The sequence below is a fragment of the Mustelus asterias genome, chromosome 2, assembly GCF_964213995.1.
Source record: "Mustelus asterias chromosome 2, sMusAst1.hap1.1, whole genome shotgun sequence".
Classification (NCBI taxonomy): Eukaryota; Metazoa; Chordata; class Chondrichthyes; order Carcharhiniformes; family Triakidae; genus Mustelus; species Mustelus asterias.
Genome location: NC_135802.1, coordinates 128,352,003 through 128,372,262, shown reverse-complemented (window position 1 = coordinate 128,372,262; position 20,260 = coordinate 128,352,003). Strand labels below are relative to the sequence as shown.

Here is a 20,260-nt window from a genome sequence, read left to right as displayed (position 1 = left end):
ATTGACCTGCTCTTATAGCCGCAGTATTTATATTGCTGGCCCAGTTAAGTTTCTGGTCAATGGTAACCTTTAGGATAGCAATAGTAGGGGTTTCAGCAATGGTAGTGCCACTGAAATGCCAGGGGAAGATGGTTAAATTATCTTTTGCTGGAGATGGCATGTGTGTGGCATGACTGTTACTTGCCACTTATCAGCCCAAGCCTGAATATTGTCCAGGTCTTGCTGCACATGGATACAGACTGTTTCAGTACCCGAGTCATAAATGCTGCTGAACATTGCACAATCATCCATGAACATCCCCACTTCTGACTTTATTATGGAAGGAAGGTCATTGATGAAAGATGATGGTTGGGCCTAGAGCACAATCCTGAGAAACCCCTGCAGCAATATCCCAGGACTGAGATGATCAACCTCCAACAAACACAACCATTTTCCTTTGTGCCCAATATGACTCCAATCAGATTCCCATTGATTTCAGTTTTGCTAGGGCTCCTTATTGCCACACACAATCAAATGCTACTTTGATGTCAAAGACAGTCCCCCTCACCTCATTTTGAGTTCAGCTCTTACTTTAATGTTTGGATCAAGGCTGTAATGAGACCAGAAGCTGAGTACCCTGGTGGAATCCAAACCGAGGAGCCCAGAGGAAAATTCTTAAACTTAAAAGTTCCTTTGAGGAAAGATAATTTTCCCTGAAATTTTACTCTCTGGAAAAGAGAGTGAGGAGAACTTGATAAGAGATATGCAAGATTTCAAAGGAATGGAAAGATTAAATGCTGTTATTTTGTTGCCAATAGATTTCAGGAGTATAGTGTGGGGCCGGGGGGGGTCCTCCAATTTATGTAACATTCTTTTCAGTAAGAGACCGCAGGAAGGAATCTGATGGAAGATTTGGAAAGGTCATTAGATGGACCAATCGTCTTCTCTTCCTCAAACACAACTACTTCACCATGTCATTTTGATTCTTTAAGTGTAATGAATATAAATCACAAATAAGAACTGATTCACTATTTTGCTTAGGATACTTTGCCAGAATGAGGAAGAGGTATGAAACTTTGAAGTGCACAGTTGTTTCATATTGCACTCTGCTAATACCAATTGATGACCGTCTTGAATACACCGAAGACTTGCATTTTTCTATATGCTTTAATGGGATACGAGTGTGCGGCTAGGCCAGTATTTGTTGCCCATCCCTACTTGCTCTAGAGAAGGTGGTGGTGAGCCACCTTCTTGAACCACTTCAGTCTATGTGGTGTAGGTACACCCACAGTGCTGCTGAGTAGGGAATTCCAGGATTTTGAGCCAGCAACAGTGAAGGAACAGTGATACAGTTCCAAGTCAGGATGGTGTGGGGCTTGAAGAGGAACTTGTAGGTTTCTTTACATCTCCTCCCTAGTACCCTTAAATGGTAGGTGTCGTGGATTTGGAAGGTATCCAAGACGTTTTGGTGAATTGCTCGTACGTGGTGAACACTGTATTACTGTGTGAGAGTGGTAGAGGGCATGATGGGTGGATGAAGTGCTGCTCATGCGATCTTTGTTCTGGATGGTGTTGAGCTTCAGGTGTTGTTGGAGCTGTACTCATCCAGGCAAACGGAGTGTATTCCATCACATTCCTGTACCATCACGATGCCTTGTTGATGGTGGACTGGCTTTGGGGAGTCAGTTTGTGGGTTACTCACCTCAGACTTCTCAACCTTTGAACTGCTCATGTCATCAGATTATTTGTCTGATTGGCCCAAATCAATTTCTAGTCAATGGTAACCCCCAGGGCCTTTATAATGGGGGATTTGGTGATGACAATGTAATTGAATGTCACAGGGAGATGGTTAGACTCTCTTATGTGATTAATTATGCACATTATGCAATTGTGCAATCATCAGCAAACTGCCCCACCTTATGCTAGAAGGAATTGCATTGATTTGGGGTGGCATGGAGGTGCAGTAGTTAGCACTGCTGCATCACAGCACCAGGGACCGGGTTCAATTCCGGCCTTGGTGACTGTTTGCACATTCTCCCCATGTCTGCATGGATTTCCATTGGGTGTTCCTGCTTTCTACCACAGGCAAAGATTGCAGGTTAGGTAGATTGACCGTAGTAAAAAATTCCCCTTTATGTCTCAAGATGTGTAGGTTAGATAAATTAGCCATGGTAAATGTGTGGGGTTATGGGAATAGGGAGTGGAGGGGGCCTGGGTAAGATACGCTGTCAGAAAGTTGATAGGGCAGTCAACCTCACCTCCTCTCGAGCTCAGCTCTTTGTCCATGTTTGGACCTGGGTAGTAATGAAATCCAAAGTCGTGGCCCAGGCTGAATCCACATTGAACACAATATTCATAATGTGAAAATGACCAGAGGATCTGCTTTTTGTGATGTTGATTAAGGGATAAGTCAGTAAACTGGAGATATTGCTCCTGGTTTTCTTTAAAATAGCGCTATAGGATCTTACATCCACCAGAGCAGGCAGACAGGGTCTTGGTTTCTCATCCGAAAAACAGCACCTCCAATAGTGTAGTACTCCCTCAGTACTACGCTGGTGCGTCAGGGTTGATTTTGCACTCAGAATCATAGAATCCCTACAGCGTAGGAGGTGACCACTCGAGCCTGCACCAACAACAATCCCCCCAGGCCATATCCCTGTAACCCCATGTATGTACCCTCATCCCCCTGACACTAAGGGGAATTTACATAGAAACATAGAAAAACTACAGCACAAACAGGCCCTTCGGCCCACAAGTTGTGCCGAACACATCCCTACCTTCTAGACCTACCTATAACCCTCCATCCTATTACGCTCCACGTACTCATCCAGGAGTCTCTTAAAAGACCCTATTGAGTTCGCTTCCACCACCACTGACGGCAGCCAATTCCACTCGCCCACCACCCTCTGTGTGAAAAACTTAGCATCGGCAATCCATCTAACCTGCACATCTTTGGAATGTGGGAGGAAACCAGAGCACCCGGAGGAAACCCATGCAGACACGGAGAGAACATGCAAACTTCACAGAGTCACCCAAGGCCGAAATTGAACCCGGATCCTTGGTGCTGTGAAGCAACAGTGCTAACCACTGTGCCACTCAAGCCATGCAGTGGGGCTTGAATACAATGCAATGGCCAATCCAACAACATACATTTTGGAATCAATTCAATCGTTTTTCTTTCCACTAGGGCAAACAACAGCAGTTCTAATATTTCACTTAGTGGGGTGTAAGGGCTACTTGGCTTTAGACAATCCCAGAGCTAGCTGCAACTTGACTGTGGACTTGCTAGATCACTGAAGGAAGACATGGTTTAACAGCAATAAGGGCCTAATAGTCCAGTAATTGCAACACAAAGACATGTGGACCTCGAAAGTGAAATGTGTAGAACTAAGACCTGGGGTCGGTTCCCAGACTACTGGAGGGGGTGGGGGGGGGACATTGGGGCTGGCCTAGAGGGGTCCAGGAGAGCAGTGATGCAGGGTCACGGGACTGGCCAGAAAATGAGCTGGCCAGCAACTGGGAGGCTGGGGCTACTATGCATGCCTTGATCTTGGCGCTGACAGATCGACAGATGCACAGTGGCCCGCTCAGCGCTATGCTGCAGCCCCTTTAGTGGGAATAGGCCCCGTCCCCTGATATTCAGTGCAAATCTCCGAGGCATTCTGCAGTGCACAGAGTGTAGGAGATTCATTGTGAAAATCCCGCTAAAATAAAACCGTGGGAGTTACTCCAGTTTTCACGTGTATTCGGCACTTAGAATCTTTTTGGGAGCATCGCCTCCCAGTATGTTAATAAAGTCCACAAATTGACAAATCAGAATCACAAAATGGGGTCATTTGGTCCGACATGGTCCTTTAGAAAGAGAAATCTAACTAGTCCCATTCGCTTCTTCTTTTCCCAGATACCTGCACCCCCCCCACCCAAGTATTCTCTTTGGAAAGAGATTACTGAAGTCGCCTCTTTCATCATCGTCAGGCAGTTCATTCCAGATGATGGCAACTCGCTGAATAAATAGATTTTATCATCATCATCTTTGGCTCTTTTCTTAATTCAGTAAGAAGTTTAACACCACCAGGTTAAAGTCCAACAGGTTTATTTGGTAGCAAAAGCCACACAAGCTTTCGAGGCTCTAAGCCCCTTCTTCAGGTGAGTGGGAATTCTGTTCACAAACAGAATTCTGTTTGTGAACAGAATTCCCACTCACCTGAAGAAGGGGCTTAGAGCCTCGAAAGCTTGTGTGGCTTTTGCTACCAAATAAACCTGTTGGACTTTAACCTGGTGTTGTTAAACTTCTTACTGTGTTTACCCCAGTCCAACGCCGGCATCTCCACATCTTTTCTTAATTACCATGAGACTGTTTTCTTATTACAGATTCTTCTGCTGCTGGGAAACAGCTTTTCTTAATTTACTCTGTTAAAACCTTTTAAAATTTCAAACATCTTTATCAAATCTCCCTTAACCTTTTCCATTCTAAGGAAGAGGAGAACAACTCCAGTTTCTCCAGTGTCTCAACATAACAGAAGTCTTTCAGCCTTGGTACCATTCAAATAAACCTCTGGAACCCTATCCAAGGGATTGACATTTTCCTTGGGTGTGGTACCCATAACTGAAAACTATACTTCACCTGAAGTCTAGCCAGGGTTTCTTTTTAAGATTTAGCATAATTTCATTGCTTTTGTACTCTATGCTGCTACTTACATAAATGTTCTAGAGCTCTCTCCACTCTGCATCTGCCCTTAAAATTATATCTAGTTTTTTGTCGCCTCTCTTTGCTCTTCCTAGCAAAATAAACAACTTCACACTTATCTGCGTTAAATTTTATCTTTTGAGCTGAAGCATAGAATACAAGAGAAGGCACATTGTGCTACAAACGTATAAACACGAATTAGGCCACAGCTAGAGTGCAGAGTATAGTTCGAGTTAACACATCAGAGGGAATGATGCAATTGGATTAGAGTTCAGATATGGAGGAGAATGTCATCAGGAATGGAGAATTTTAGCTATGAAGATTAGATTAGATATTGGAACACAGGAAGTTGAAGGAAGATTTAATTGCTGCTGCTACTTGTAGCTACACCTACCAGGAGATATACTGTCATGGTATGTTACACACATCTGCCTTGCGCCATCCTCACACATCCACTGCAACTTGCCTGCAACTGCTCTGTAATGTCCGTCATCCCAGTACATCTACGCTGACTCCTCGTGTTGTCCTCCACGTTGCCCGCTAGAAGAGCTCTCTGTAGTTTTTCAGCTCTGATCAAATGGCCAAAATACTGACATTTTCTTTCTGATGTCACTTTTTAAAGAGCTATTTTTGCTCTTGCAATTTCAAGCACCTCTTCATTGGTCCTATGGCATGTATGTGGAATTTTAAGCATACGGTTTAGCATCCACATTTTAAAGACTTCTATGTTCTTCCACAGATCTTTATTGATTTAATTGAAGTGTACAAAATTATGGACGGAATAAATAAAGTGGATAGAAAGGGCCGATTTCCATTAGCATAAAGGTCATTAACCGGGGGGTCATAGTTTTAAAGTAATCAACATAAGGATTAGAGGGAGCTGATGATAATTTCTTTCACCTAAAAAGGGTGGTAGGGTCTGGAACTCACTGCCCAAATCCATTTTGGTATCAGGGTGGACGATCCAGCTGCCCCGAGCATTCTCGCAATGCCCGGAAGATTATGGTGCAAAGCAGTATTTACTGGTTATAAACAAGGCCTTCAAAACCAAAGAGAGCACACTGCTCTCCTGAAGATTGAGGGCGTTTATTGCCGTGATGAAATGGAATTTTACCTGGACAAGAAATGTGCTTATGTCCACAAAGCAAAGAACACTTTCACTCCATGACTCGTATCATTTTGGGTAAAGGGACCCATGTTTATTGAAACAGTGGCATGACGCGTGCCAAATTTAGTAGTAACCTGCCCACTCAGATGGGCGCAGGATTCGTGTGATGCTGTATCCATCAAGGAGTTAAAGCTCAGCTGTACATCAATTGACAATAAATAGTAAAATGATCTAATAAAAAAAAAAATAGGGTGACAGAGGCAGAAATCCTCATCACATTAAATCTTGTAAATGCACCTGAAGGGCTGCAACCTACAGACCTAATGATCAAGAGCTGCAAATTGGGATTATGCTAGAGAGCTCTTTGTAGGTAGTACAGACATGAACCACCAAATGGTCTCCTCTGTGGCGCAATTACTTTATATGCATATGTTTATAAAATTTTGGTTCAATTCCAGTCAATTGAATATTGCTGATAATAAAAACTTCTGCTCAATCCCTAGAGACTTTAACATGCATAGTGCACTGCAGTCAGCCACTCACTGTTAGTCCAGTCGCGACCAAATTGTACTAGGAACAAATACTGAACCCCCATTGCAAACATGGTGTCAATAGAAAAACATGAAGAAATCCAGAATCTCAATTAACAGAAAACAGAAGCCTGAATGACAAAAGCTGCTGATGGAGTATGCAAGCGAAACCAGTAAGTCATTCAACAGTTACCACGAGGACATCTCAGCGTGCTGTATATATAGATTTCGCAAAAACATTTGATTGCTGGGTGAGTGCCGCTAGCTGTAACACAATCTCAGGGTGGGTTCTGGTGACTATATACATAGCTAAAGCTTTGCTTGTAGGATACAGGATGTCATTAAGAAGCACATTCCCTCCCACCCCCCCACAACTCCTAACTGTTGGGAGTGTTGTAATGCACTTCAAACCAGCTGCTGTGCTATAGATAGAATGTTACATATTGTGAGGATACATTAATTACTGAACGGAGGTCATGCGACTGACGGGCATTCACTAATCTACAGCAGTAGAACTCATGACTCATTCACCAACACAGGAATTCTATCGTGTGACTAACACCAGATAAATCAAAGTGGAACTTTATTATTGTGAACTATTGTCAAACTTCTCCAACACAAAATGGCCTATGGGAATTGTAGTGCACTACATAATCAGTAGTAGTGTGCAAGGCTTTGAGGTGAACCCTTGTTGAGCTACTATATACAAGTTTTGAAATATGATATTCAATAGCAATGTAGGTGGGTTTGCATAAACTTTTACTAAATTTATCAGCATCAAACAAAAAGATAAAAAGTGATGTCAACAATGATAATTCTAACTTTTCCACTCCTCTACTTACATTGCTGCACAGATATCTCAAAGGCAGCAATCCTCTGGCATCTTACTTCATATGCGAGTAGACTTTACAACTGGAGCAATTATCACAGCCAAACTGGATTCTGTCTGTACTCAACAGGCATTTTCCAGTGGGAACATGGAATTGCACCTCAAGCTGCGTTAGGATTTTCTCCTTTCTTAGTCCAAGGGCACGGAGGATAACTGTGGTCCCTTGCACAAGCTGAGATCAGCTAACATGACGCTGGACATGAGACGATGTCCTGAAAAACTCCATCATATCTGGCAGTGAAGTTAACTGAGCAAACAAAAAAAGAAATAAGGGTTAGGGGCTGATTGGGTGAGGGAAGGTGATGAAAGAGTGATTATGCTCAGTGACCGAATTGGTAGTCACCATTATTACCCAGCATAATGGTAAGGTGCAGCATCAGTTCTGTACTATAGCACATCTCAGCATTCCTTAGTTACAATCAGGCAGGGTCCCACTCCCGATTGCTCCCTTGTAGTAATTACAGAAAAGTACATCGGCCTTTTGGCTAAGATCAAGTGTAGTATCGGATCTGCACTTGGTTGAGGTCATGGGGTTGCGCTGAGGCTTCATATGTTTCATATGAAGCAATTTTTAAAAGCGGCATCTCGGCCTTTTGGCTAAGATGCAAATGAGCTCAAGTCTTGGAGGAGGATCCTCCCCCTTCTCCAATCAGCTTGACTCATGTAGATCAGGCCCAGGACAGGGTGGTTTAGTCGCCCGCCCTGTCTTGTCAGCCTGGATCGGAAATGTCTCAACTTGTTGAGACTCTGAATTGGATTTGATTTGATTGAATTGGAAAAGTATTAAAAAAAATTACAGAAAAGTACAATTGCTTCTCGGCCTTTTGGCTAAGATCAAGTGTAGTATGGTCGGCAGCCCATGGTCGGCCGCACTTGGTTGAGGTCATTGGGTTACACTGAAGCTTCATATGTTTCATATGAAGCAATTTTTTAAAGCGGCATCTCGGCCTTTTGGCTAAGATGCAAATGAGCTCAAGTCTTGGAGGAGGAACCTCCCCCTTCTCCAATCAACTTGGCTCATGTAGATCAGGCCCAGGACAGGGTGGTTTGGTCGCTTGCCCTGTCTTGTCAGCCTGGATCGGAAATGTCTCAACTTGTTGAGACTCTGAATTGGATTTGATTTGATTGAATTGGAAAAGTATTTAAAAAAATTACAGAAAAGTACACATTGAATGGATATCTGGTGAGGATACAATTAGGCTCGGCAACGATATCTCTCCTGCAAATAATTGCCAACAAGCTTTCAGACTAGGTTTGCAGATGCAAAACAGCCATCTATCTGGGAAAAGATCCAAAAGATTGAGCAAGCACCAATTGAAAAAATTGAGAGTCAAAATCATTGCAGCACAGGAGACCATTTAAACTATCAAGTTCATGCAAGCATGTACTAAGACACAACCTCTAAATACTGTAAAATTGATCAGAATATTTTCACTGCTTTTTTGCAACCCTATTAGCATCGTCACAAAGGATTTCTTCAAGAATCAGATGGTTTCACGTGTACTCTTGAGATTACACATTACATGGGTGTTTAACAAGTTGGAATGTTATGTCTAGTGTACAGGTGAAGAGGGTTTTTGCTTTTTAGCATGCTTTCTACTTTCAACCTACACTGCTGGCTAGGCACAATGCAAGTTGGAGCATCAAATTCACAAGACATTGTGACACATGGAAACTGGATCCCCCATGACCTCTGGATAAAGCTTCTGAGGAATCCATAGGCCTCTAGCTCTGTGGATATATCCTTGTGCTCATGAATCAAACTCCCATCTCTAGGCAAATAATTCTATCGTCTTACGGATATCTTGGCACAGTTGAAAGGTAAGAAAGCGTTGCCAAAAAATTGGAGTGGAGCCCAAGACAGACTGATACCTAATTCTGTCATCTTTCTGGCAACTCCTCAGCCAAGCCAGTGCCAAACAGGATGCTTTGCATTCCTATGAAATTCCTCCATATCGCTTTAAATGGGAGACCTCTTATTTTTAAACTGTGCCTCCTAGTTCTAGATTCTCCCACAAAAGGAAACATCCTTCCAACATCCACCTTGTCAAGCCCGCTCAGAATCTTGTGCTTCACCTCTCATTTTTTTTGAACTCCAATAAGAATAGGCTTACCTTTTCCTCAAAAGGCAACCTCTTCATTAGAAGGATCTGTCTAATGAACCTTCTCTGAACTGTTTCCAATCTAAATATATTCTTCCGTAAGGAGACTAGAACTGTACCTTTAAACGCACAGTTGTAGCAAGATTCCATTACTTTTATCCCCCTTGCCATAACGGTCAATATTCAGTCTGCCTTCCTAATTACTTGTGCTAACTTTTTGTGATTCATATTCACTCATATCTCTGTACTGCAGCATTCTGCAGTGTGTGTGTAAATAATCCTCTGCTTTTCTGTTGTTCCTGCCAAAATGGACAACCTCACATTCTCCCACTGCCAATTCTTTGCACACATTTAACCCATTTATATCCCTTTGTATCCTCCTCACAACTTGCTTTCCTATTTATCTTTGCATCATTTGCAAATTTGACTACAATACAGTCTGTCCCTACATCCAAGTAGTAATACAGCTGTAGTAATAGGTTGGATGTTGCTAAAAATGGTCATAATTCACATCTTAACATGGTGAAATTAGTCATTGCCTGTAGTGCAAAACACCTCAGTGATTCAGCAGCTGGTTTTACATTCTGCCCAATTATTTTTTCCTCAGACTTTAAAGAGAGAGAAAATTGAGCACGGTTTAAACAGGCAGCTGATCTGCTGTAAGCTTGCTACTGGTGAAAACCAATTTCACATCCAACGTCTCTAAGCAGACATAAAAAATAGTAGTGAACAAAGTTCATATTAAATCCCAAGAGTCTTCAGCATTCACCACTACAGTGTTGATGCTTATGGGCAGCTCCTACTGACTTTAATCAATATACAGATACTTGCTTCATGCACTCTTCATACAAATATGAGATTGCTTAATCATTGCATGGAGACATTTTAAATGCTAATCAATCTAAATTTAAAGGTACAGGCTAAATAAACTCTCAGCTGAATTCTACCTATAAAATGCAAATAGACCTTTGGTGCTTTGATACTAATGTCATAAAAGATTATGGAGTTGATTTAAAAACTATTGTTACAAAGGAACATTTGAGAAAGACTACCACAAACATCAGTATCAAAAGGTTCCTCAAATTCAGATTTAAAAGCAAATCGATATGCGGGGCTGTTAGTAGAGAAATTAAAACTGGCAATGTTACACAAATCTGCAGTATTAAAAGTTGTAAGAAATTTCAAAACAAAAAAATTAAACAGGCGGATGGACAGACAGGAGTTAATAGAAACTACCTCTGAGACCCCTTTGACAGCACAATTGCCAAGATTATATTGTAGGTAGATTATTGGGGCGAGAGAAGAAAAGCCTTTCTTGCCTGCATGACTAAATTTAGCCTCGTTGGTTTCTATTGTTTGTGTCCATGTTATTTTTGCAGCAATACAATTTAGGAGAAATGTGCATATTTTGGAGAACTTTTTTTGTTCCACTGAGCCACTATGAACTGGAAAATTTCACTACAAACTTAAAATCACAACAAAGCAACAATCAGATCTATTCCCTCTGCACTGGTGCGTTTGAATAGAGCAAACTGCACTAATGAAGATAACTCAACAGCTTTCCCCTCCCCTATTCAGATGGCTACTTCAATTTACAGCCGGTGCTTTGGCGGAATATTTATCATGGGTTGTTGCTCACCTGAAAAATTATTTCAATATTATATTAATTACAAACTCACATGCACCCTTATTTTAGCCAGGTTTGTTTCTTTCTTGCCAGTTTTCCCTTCTGTCCTTTGCATAACCTTAGCACAGAACCTGAATAAACAGATGAGGGGGCAGCCCAGCTACCATAGCTGATACAAAGAAAATGTAGAACTTGAAAACATTTTACATTACAGACCATACGTTAAGCTCAACCTAAATTCTTAAGATTTTCCCTTGCTTGCCATTGTTTTAAGAAATTAGCTGAAACTTTCTGGTTTGACCAAGCTCATTTATCCTTACGGCTCAGTGTCAAGCTCAGTCTGATAAAAATAAAATCTGACCCTGTGAAACGTCTTACTAGTAGAAAAATATATATAAATACAAGTAGCTGTTCTTGAAGGTTAGGGAAGTCCTCATACTAAGATTTGGGGGAAAATTGGTGATCCCAGGAATTATGCTGGGACAATTTCCTGTTTGCTACATAGATCAATAATTTGAGATTCAGAAATTCATCACAAACTGAAAATTTTTGTGTGGTATATTTCCCAAGTAGCAAATTCTGAGAGTCAAACTTTACTAATTTAACTCCTCCAACAATCTGATGCTCTGATCTAAATCTTGGCAAAAAACAAGATTTAAGATTAATAGCTGGAGCAAATTCAAGTCAGCATATGAGCTGTGCTTTGAAAAACTTGCATCTGTCAAATTAAAAGGCAGAACATCTAAAATTAATATACAATATCAATATTAATCAAGAAATCCAGTCAATCTATCTCCGCTGCTTTATGGGCTCTCTCCTTCTCAGAAATTCCACTACCCTGTCTGAAATGACACCCTATCGATCACCTGATTATTAAGCACAAGAAGGCAGCACGGTAGCACAGTGGTTAGCACTACTGCCTCAGCGCCACGGACCCAGGTTCGATTCCCAGCATGGTTCACTGCCTATGTGGAGTTTGCATGTTCTCCCCATATCTGCGTGGGTTGCCTTCGGATGCTCCGGTTTCCTCCCACAGTTCAAAGATGTGTGGGTTAGGTGGATTGGCCATGCTGAATTGCCCCTTAGTGTCAGAGGAACTAGCTAGGGTAAATGCATGGGATTGTGTGGCTATGGGGATAGGGCCTGGGTGGGATTGTGGTTGGTGCAGACTCGATGGGCCAAATGGTCTCCTTCTACACTGTAGGATTCTATAATTCTATCAATAAGTTCATTTCATGAGCATATATTCAAAATGCACCAGATTTGCACTTTGCTTCAATCAGAGCAACAACTTCTGGCAACCTTGGGTCAATTCTTGGAAATGAGGCTTGATTGCTCCTGTTTAAAAAAACCTGTGAATAGATAGGTGTTTGTTTCTTGGGTGTCAATGAGCAACGAACTGCCCTGATGGCAACAGCGCGGCTGATGACATAAAAGCCTGCACACATGCCTTAGCTATCAAACCATGATCGGCAGTCTGTTCACATGTATTAGAGACCAGAGGGGCAGTCAATTTACAGTAGGGCCAGTGGTGCCATCCAGTGGCAAACAAGGCAGTGCAGAGCAGCTATAGTGCTCTCCCAAACCTGGGCTGCAGTAAAAACACATTTTAAATAGTAAAAGTCAAGGTGTAAACAACAACTGCATGATCTCAGCAAGCGAGGAAAGGAGTGATAAAAACTGAATTATATTAGAAATAGGTCAGTACCCACAGTCACTGAAGTTCTTTTGAATCATGCAATATTGTTAGTTATCATTTCTTAAATTCAATTTTCATGTTGTCAGTTCTAACCCGAATGTAAAATACACTAAAACCATCCAGTCCAAAAATCCACCAATAGCTCTATCACTTTACTTTCATCTTGCAGCAAAACCAAATTTAAAAATTCCATGTATATAAATTGTAATTATGTCAACTAAAGTAGATAACTACAGTACAACACATCCCACTCTATAATCACTAGTTCTAAATTTAATTTGTAACGATGTCCAAAAAATGTACTCATCTTTCAAAATTATTTGTCCTTGGAATTTAATCAACACTTGCTGGTTCCAAAGATTGTGTCATATTTTGAATTTGGAGCTAGTTGTACACAAGAGCCCTAACATAGCAGACGGTAAAGACAAATACTAAATCAGTAGCCGATTTAAAGTTGATTCATACAAGTGAACAAATCGTTATCACTTGCCTGCCTACTTTGTAACTAAGCTGATGCTATTAAAGTGAGCTTCAGTGATTTGAATTATACCCACAGTCACACAAGTCTTCACAAAAATAGCAAATCGGTTTTTACTCACTGTGCCATCTGCTATCAATGTGGATCTACCACCATTTGTGAAACAAGTTTTCTACCGAGAATTGTGGGCAAACGGTGTACATGCTAAGTAAATGATGCACTGCGAATCTACAGCTCATCAACAGAACATTCATGAAAAAACCCTCATTGAATTTAATTACAGTGCAATAATACACCAGGACATAAGCACGATCCTGTAGCCCCATCTGTGACAGTTATAAAAAAAGACTTCACAAATAATGCTCGAGTGGGTCAGAATCATTTGGTCAACACTCCCAACATCTCCTTCTTTAGTTCTATGCATAAATGTCTCCTTACGCACCCAAGTACCCAGATATGTTTTTCTACATTCAAGGTTTAATATAAATGCCAGTTTCTCTTTGATTTACCTGCAATTGTCTGAGCTACATTCCACTTACCACCCCCCCTCCCCACAGTGAATAACCACCACTATTGTGCTCCCTGGCAGCCATTATAGATGCTGGCACTGATTCATCAGAAATTGTAAAGACACCATTCAATGGTCTGCTACTTCATCTACCTTCAACGTTTCCCTTTAACCCGGAGCCTTTTGTTTACTAAATGAAAAAAGTCATTCAGCAATTCACCTGGCATAAAATGCTGACAATGTGCAAACTAAGGAAATACAGCAATCATCATCATGGGGTGATGAGTAGAAGCACTAATTAGGCATTAGCTGTGGATTTTTTCTGTTCCACATGATAAAATCTAACTCAAATCTTGCAGCACATTCATGGGCAACTCAGTTGTCATTTTGCATCAATGTCCTTGTGCCCCCCCCTTACTATAAATTGCTCTCTGACAACAACATTACTAGAGGCCACCGCATGGTATAAACAACTTGATTCTGCTTCTATTGAAAGTTGCCAGAAATGGGCTTTCACTCACTACCTCAACCAGATCTAGTACTGGCAAAGCTGAAGAGCTGCAGCCAATGTTTGCCCTCAGATGTCATTATGGGACAGAAAGGATCCACAAAATGCAATTTTACAATAAAGTCTCTTTGAATCATATATGAATCTCTTAACAAATTGCACTGCCTATTACCAAATTCAGTCTGGATTCAAGTACCTCTACTGGAACATGTGCAATTATATAAAAGTGCATTCAAGAAACTATCCTGTATAGGAGCCACTGTGACAATTACAGTAAATGGTTAATTACAAGTAAAACCCAACTGGGTAAGATTTGTTACTGACACATTCTTACTGTGTTTACCCAGTCCAACGCCAGCATCTCCACATTAAGAATTGTTGTGGCGACATATTAATATCTTTTTTGGTGTCCATTTTTTGTCTTGTGCTTCTGTGAAGTACTTTGGCCCTTCGGGTTTTAATGCAAATACCACTAGAAAGATGATGATCTCACTAGCATCATTTCAGATAAAGCTCGGCACAACATCGTGGGCCGAAGGGCCTGTTCTGTGCTGTACTGGTCTATGTCTATGGTCCAAAAGCTACTGGATATGACTGGGTAACAATGGATTTTGAGTATCTGAATTACACAAAAACATGGCTCGGGAATAGTGTAATAAACAAGCTACTTTTACAGTGATTGAAATCCACATTGTGACCCATTTCCAAAAGTATGAATCCAACACAGCAGATAGATGTAGTGTGATAGTTATGTCGGGCAATAGCTGCGAGTGTGTAAAACAGCAGGACTCAGTAAAACTGAGGTTTTCTCGACTGTCAGACTTGGCAAGTTCCAGCAGTTTTACACTGTGCTATAGCTGGCAGCTTGAGACATTAACATTGGCACAGCATTGTAAATCTCAGTATTTACATGTATCAGCAGTTTCAATGTATTTAACATCTTTAATTAACTTAATTACTTATTTACAGTAGGGTGCTATACCATATAGGAACATTGCAGTAAAGTCAGATTAACCTGGTTTGGTGATGCATCCTAACCTAATTGCACCAAACAAATTCCGGTTTCTTGCTTATTAAATTATGTTCCTGTCTCTGTGACCACCTCCAGGCACTTCAAGACACTAAGAACTCTTGTGCTCCCCTGGCCATTTCTACGTCACCAATTTCCTTTGCTCAATATATTGACAGCTTCGCCTTCAACTGTCTTGCTGCAATTCTGAAATTCTCTCCACAAATCTCTCTGCTTCATTAAGATACTCATTAAAACCTAACATTTTGACAAAAGATTTTGATTACCAGTCTTACTGTCTCACGTGGTTTGGTATTATACTTTATCTTTAATGACCCCCACAAAGCATCTTGAGAGTTTACGTTTCATTTTCCTTTACAAATTTTAGGAAAGAAAAGATAGGATGGCAATTCCTGTGCTAAATGGAGCTCAACATTTTGGCTTCTGAAATATCAACAAACTTTAAAATGAGATATACATCAACTGAAACTATTAATAGTTCTGACCAAATACCAGCATATAGAAAGACGTGCATTTATTTATAAGGCGCTTTCCACGGCCACCAGATGTCTCAAAGTACTTTTATAGCCAATGTGAAGTACTTCTGAAGTGTAGTCACTGTTCTAATGTAGGAAACCTGGCAGACAATTTGCACACAGCAAATTCCCATAAACAGCAATGTGTTAATGATTAGAGAGTCTGTTTTTGAAATGTTGATTGAACAATAAATATTAGCCAGGATATTGGGGATAATTCCCCTGTTCCTTGAAATAGTGCCATGGATCTTTTGCATCTGGCCAAGTAGGCAGATGGGACCTTGGTTTAACATCTTGTCTGAAAAACAACTCCCTCAGTACAGCAGTGTCTGCCTTCATTTTTGTACTCAAGCCCTGGAATAGGATTTGAATCCAGTATCCAGTGACACAAAGGTGAGAGTGCTACAACTGAGCCACAAGTGACACATATAGCTCTCCTCTAAATAACATGAAGCATATCATACTGGTCTACAGGTTGTAGAAAGTTACACTTGTTAAAACCTGAAAAGAATTATTCCTAGTTCATGTCTAATTGGGTGCGGTCAGAAACACAGATTATCCTGCCACAAAAGAGTAAAGGACTCCAACAATTATCCAATCATAATAAAGATGAAATCTGTAGGCAGATTGCATAATTTATAAAAAGGTTATGTCATGGAATCATACAGCATCGTGCCTCTAAGTAAAACCTTTGACACTAGGAAACAGCCATAGTTCTTCAAAAATGGAATTCAAATTTCTGAATAGAAGCTCCTGGTGTGAATTTGGAAGAGGTGGTGGCAAAATGTGGTGCCAATACTGAAACATTATGATCTGTAACACTGGGACACATGGGAAAACTGGATATTGTCTCTATTGTCATTAAGGGACTTAACTTTGGAAGGTTCTTCCAGTCATCCCAACAGCAGTTAGGTCAATGCTATTAGAAAGCATTTTTATGTTGTCCTCCCATCTTGTTCTGGGTCTTCCTCATCGTATCATAGAATGATATAGCACAGGAGAGAGCTTTTCCTTTTCACTCTTTTATTAGATCTGGGCGTCGCTGGTAATTGCTGTTGAACTGATTGACTTACTTGGCCATTTCAGAGGGCAGTTAAGAGGCAACCACATTGCTGTGGGTCTGGAGTGCAGACCAAGAAAGGACAGCAGATTTCCTTCCCTGAAGGGCATTAGTAATGATGTGGAGATGCCGGCGTTGGACTGGGGTAAGCACAGTAAGAAGTCTCACAACACCAGGTTAAAGTCCAACAGGTTTATTTGGTAGCAAATACCATAAGCTTTCGGAGCACAGCTCCTTCGTCAGATGGAGTGGATATCTGTTCTCAAACAGTGCAAACAGACACAGAAATCAAATTACAGAATACTGATTAGAATGCAAATCTCTACAGCCAGCCAGGTCTTAAATGTACAGACAATGTGGGTGGAGGGAGCATTTAACACAGGTTGCCTCCTGGACTTGCAGAATTTCACTAGCTGTTCTGTCTGGAGACAATACACATCTCTTTAACCTGTGTTGAATGCTCCCTCCACCCACATTGTCTGTACATTTAAGACCTGGCTGGCTGTAGAGATTTGCATTCTAATCAGTATTCTGTAATTTGATTTCTGTGTCTGTTTGCACTGTTTGAGAACAGATATCCACTCCATCTGACGAAGGAGCTGTGCTCCGAAAGCTTATGGTATTTGCTACCAAATAAACCTGTTGGACTTTAACCTGGTGTTGTGAGACTTCTTACTGGACATTAGTAAGCCAGATGGGTTTTTACAACAATTGATGATATACTTTATGATCAACATTATTGAGACAAGCTTTCAATTCCAGGTATGTTAATTAATTGAATTTAAATTCCTCCAGTTGCCACAGTGGAATTTGAACCCATATGCCCTAATCATTACAGGCAAATTACATTACCATTACATCACCATTTCCCCAGCTGTTCCACTGGACCTGCCCATGTTGTATTTTCAACAGAACAACCCAATTATTCCCCCTCTCCTGCTCTTTCCCATGGCTCTGTAAATGTTTTTCTTTCAAATATTTATCCAAACAACTTTGGAATGTTACTACTGAACCTACTTCCGTCACTCTTTTTACACAATTCATTCCCAGATGATCTTGCTGAATATAAAAAAGTTTCCTAATGTTCTTTTTGGCCTGGTTCTTTTACTAATTATCTCAAATCTATGACCTCAGGTTGCCAACCATTCTGTCACTGGTAATAATTTCTCCTTATTTACTCTTATCAAAATCATTGATGATTTTTTAGGTCTTGTTGCACAATTGTAATGTCCCTACCTCTAGACCAGAAGCTCTGGGTTCAAGTCCAACACCAGGACTTGTTGGCCATGGGAGGAGTGTCCATAACAGGATTCAATGGGCTGATAGTCAGCTCAGGAAAGAAGAGAACCATAGAATCCCTACAGTGCAGGAGGTGGTCATTTGACCTATTGGGTCTGCACCGACTCACTGAAAAGAGCTTTTCTTCATTCTTAATATGGCACGATGGCACAGTGGTTAGCACTGCTGCCTCAGTGCCAGAATCCCGGGTTGGATTCCAGCCTTGTCACTGTCTGTGTGGAGTTTATACGTTCTCCCCATGTCTGCATGGATTTCCTCCGGGCGCTCCAGTTTCTTCCTATACTCCAAAGATGTGCAGGTGAGGTTGACTGGCCATGCTAAATTGCCTCAGTGTCAGGGGGACTGGCAGGGTAAATAGTGGGGTTACAGGATCAGGGCCTGGGTGGGATTGCTGTTGGTGAAGGCTCAATGGGCCAAATGCCCTCTTCTGCACTGGAGGAACTCTACAGTTCTATGAATATCAAAATGTATAATTTCACACTTCTGTTCAATTTCACCTGCCATGTGTCTACTCATTTCACTAGTCTTTATGTCCTCTTGCAGTCTGTTACTATCCTGCTCATTATTTACTCCATTTTCAAGTTTCATTGTCGGTAGTGAACTGTAAATTATGCCCTGCATACTGCTTTCCAGCCATATCCTTCTGTCTCCCAAGAATGTTTCTTTTTTGGTCCCTTCCTTTGGCTATTTATATTTTTATAAAATACTCTACGGTTCCCTTTTATGTTAGTCAATAATCCATTCTCACATTCTCTTTTTGCCCTTTTTAGATCTGAGAGAGCAGCTATGGACAAAATAAAGTGAAAACTTCCAGGCTGTTGACGGAGACAAGGGAGGAGATATCAGGGCACTGGCAGTGATTTTCAAATCCTCTTTGGCCACCTGCAAGATGCCAGAGAACTGCTGACACAGTTCCATTATTAAAAAAGGAGGAAATTATAGGTCAATTTAGTCTAACCTCAGTGGTGGGTAAATTAGAAAGAATTCTCAGGGACAGAATATATCTGCATTTGGATAGACATGGCCTCCTTTTGTGCTGTAGATGTCTATGAATCTAAAACATGATGTACTCGAGATATAACGGCCTTTGGGATTTACATACGTTTCTCATGCCACACTGCAGTAACATGAACAATTCCTGTGTTACACCGAATATGTCCAGTACAGACAGCTGTACTCAATTACTAGTAATCAACATCCCTCATAAGCAGTATTAAGTTAGGATCTCCAGGGACCACAAAAATGCACCATTAACTTGACAGATCATCTCAAAGCGAAATACTTTATCATCTTTGGCACATCATTAAGATTGAAAATAATTTTCAAAACTTAGTCAACACACAATACTTGAATATGAATTTACACATCCATTTGCTGTAACAAACTAACATGGTGTAGTAGATGGGCAGTCGTGAATAGAGTGCATGGTGTTTAGGTGGGCAGCATGGCGGCACAGTGTTTAGCACTGCTGCCTCACAGCGCCAGGGACCTGGGTTCAATTCCAGCTGTAGACTGTCTGTGTTGGAGTTTGCACATTCTCCCCATGTCTGCGTGGGCTCCCTCCAGGTGCTCCAGTTTCCTCCCACACTTCAAAGATGTCCACGTTAGGTGGATTGGCCATGCTAAATTGACCTTTGGTGTCAGGAGGATTAGCAGGATAAATATAGGGGTTATGGGGCTATGACCTGGATGGGGAATGTTGTTGGAGTCGGTTTGATAGGCCAAATGGCTTCCTTCTGCACTGTAGGGATTCTATGATACTAACAGAGCATAAGCAGAAACAGCGAGTTATTTCACACATTTTTAAATATATATTCTTGCAAACAGTATCTAGAAAAACAATATAAAACACTCACGTGATGAGACCTTAACAAGGGAGGATTTTCTCCAGGTTGTGCCCATTTCAGTATAATTACCAGAATTGGCCAAACTTGTGCAAGAGATTGAAGAATTTCAAGTGCAAATTACCAGTGTAAACTGAGTTTCTGTAATGTTTTAAACTAGTTCAAAAAGCATTGTGTTAAAAATTGGCTCCACCCACAAAAATGGTCATATTCCATTAATCACCAGTGTGAATTTCTGCTAATTGTGCCCATTTGTGGGCCTTTGAGAAGGTTCTTAAAATTTTAAAATCAAGCTCTTTAAAGCTCAAGAAAACAGATATTAAAAAATGTTTCAAATGTTACTTATTAAGAAACTGACTACCATACATCAATGTAACTCGTAAATGTTTTTGTCATT

General features: G+C 41.0%; 1 protein-coding gene and 2 pseudogenes across 6 annotated transcripts in view; 2 read left to right on the top strand and 1 right to left on the bottom strand.

The window, feature by feature from the left end:
• atxn1a (ataxin 1a) overlaps nucleotides 1-20,260 on the bottom strand; it is a 345,727-nt gene that overhangs the window by 45,794 nt on the left and 279,673 nt on the right. The window lies entirely within an intron of this gene.
• LOC144481026 (large ribosomal subunit protein eL33 pseudogene) lies at nucleotides 5,655-5,964 on the top strand (annotated as a pseudogene).
• LOC144481793 (U2 spliceosomal RNA) lies at nucleotides 8,002-8,207 on the top strand (annotated as a pseudogene).